This window comes from Pundamilia nyererei, unplaced genomic scaffold, assembly GCF_000239375.1.
Source record: "Pundamilia nyererei isolate P.nyererei 1_Seehausen unplaced genomic scaffold, PunNye1.0 scaffold00110, whole genome shotgun sequence".
Lineage (NCBI taxonomy): Eukaryota > Metazoa > Chordata > Actinopteri > Cichliformes > Cichlidae > Pundamilia > Pundamilia nyererei.
Window position 1 is genome coordinate 211828 of NW_005187511.1, and position 2336 is coordinate 214163.

Genomic DNA, 2336 nt, shown 5'->3' on the forward strand with positions numbered 1-2336 from the left:
CCCCCCGTCTAATTCCTCTGAAGGAGGTGGCGAATAGGTAAGAAACTAATCGAGACCTGCCTCCCACCGCCTCTCCTCTCTCATCCTGTCACTCCCCACATCTGCTCACAGCCGCTGTCTCTCATCAGTCGAATCACTCTGTACGTGTTTTGTCCCCTTTTTAAAAGAACTGGGGTTTTCACAGATTCATCTCCCTCACCTTCAGGTTGAATGGAGATTCAAGAGCGAGAGATTGGATTAATTAGACAAGTTATCCTGATCAGTGAAAGAGAGACTTGATCCTTGTTCACTATATCCTGATTAGGACCAGCACACACGCACACATTGAAGAGGCGAGGTGAGCAGAGACAGGCTAAATCTTTGACTTTTGGAACTGCTGGGGATTAAGGGAGATTGTAATTGCTTTTCTCGCCCCCCCGCCTCCTCATCTCAGTTCATTTGTATTGACAACTTGTTACTCCTGTGTCACACAGCAAAGAGCACAAAGGTCGCAGCTTGGTGAATAGAGTTGGAAGGACGAGTGACAAAGACAGAGCACGAATGAGGGTGCAAGGAAAAGAAAGAAACTATCATCTCTCCTTCTAATACTCTAATGTCAACTTCTGATCTGATTCAGAACTTCTGTAAGAGTTAAAGTGCTCATAGTTCGGAGATGTGAATGGAGAACACACAAAGGAAGGCGCAATCTTTGACAGATAATCACTGTCACAATTATGATAACGCACGATAATAAAGAGAGCACTGACTGAATGTTAAAGGCATAAACTGGAGAAATGCACTCTACTCTCGCGCCTTCATTTTTGCCTCTCTGTGTCTTTTTCTTGCCTCCCACTATTTATATCCCACTCTAACAGCCTGCGACTCGTAGTGTGTGGTACTGCTCGCTGAGTTAGAGGTCAAGTGTTAAGTGTTGTGTGCGTGTGTGTGGCGAGGATTTGTTCCAGATCGTGTGTGGTTAACCGAAACGAGGTGAAGTGCACTACTGAAAATGAGCTGAACACCAAAGCACAAACAATCCACATCAAGTGTAATAAATATAAATTCAGCAAATACTGTAATGTATCAGTGTTTGAATGTTTGCGCTTAGATGGCGTTATTTCTATAAGTATAAAATAAATAAAATGAACTACAAGTAGAAACAAATCCTTTTTGGAGTCTATTTAAAAACGTGCTTGTCCTGAAACTTTGCACATGGAAAGTAAGGCCATAAAGGGCGAAGAAAAGAAGTTTTTTAAACATTATTTAGGCAAAGAGCAATGTTTTAAGCACATTTTATGAGATTTGGCTGGTGATTATGGTGGTCCTGTTCATTAGCAACTTAATCACTCTAAATAACTGCCCAGAGATGTCACAAGACCATAAAGACTTTTAAAAAAAAGCTGTTAAGATAAAAAAAAAGTTGATTCTGAATATCAGAAATAGACAGAAAGGAGCTAAAATCATGTGAAAAACTAAGTACATCCCATTATTCAGTAGCTTGGAGAAACATCTTTAGCAGCAATAACTTGACATTTTCATTTTCTGCACGACTTTATCAGTTTTTCATATTGTTGTGAAGGAATTTTTTACCGCTTCAGTTCATTGAGGATAGGTACAGCTCTCTTGAAGTCTTGCATTTCAGCTGGGTTAGGGTCTGGACTTTGACTGGGTCTTTGAAGTCACTTTGCAGTTGATTTGCTGCTTTGCTCATTGTCCTGTTGTATGACCCAATTTCTGCCATGCTTTATCTGTCAGACACATGGCCTGACATCTGACTCGTGAAGTTCATGGTCAACTCATGATGTTTTTAAAAGTCCTCACAGTCATGGTGCCGAGCCCCATGGCCGCAAAACAAAGCCAAAACATCACCCTTCCACCATCGCAGCTAACAGTTGGCATGAGGTGTTTTTGCTGATATGCTTTGTTTGTTTTTTTGCCAAAAACACAATGCATCATGGGCATTCATCTCAACTTTGGTCTTGTCTGTCCAAGGGAAATAGTTTCAGCTGTCCTGTGGTTTGTTGAGATGCACCTTTGTCAAGATAAACCATGATGTCAAGCATTCTCAAGGCAACCCTTCCAAACAAACCAGACTCAATCAGTCTTTTTCTAATTGTGTTGTGGTGAACTTTAATATCTATCCTGATCAGTGTTGGTCAAGTTACTTGAAAAAAGTAATCAGTAACTAATTACCAGTGTTGGGTAAGTTACTTTAAAATAGTAACTTAGTTACATTACTAGTTACTTCTCTCAAAAGTAACTCAGTTACTTCAAGTTACTCGTTACTTTCAAAGTAACTAGTTACTAGGGAAAGTAACTTTGGTTTTACTCAGAATTCTCTTGTTAATGTGTTGCTT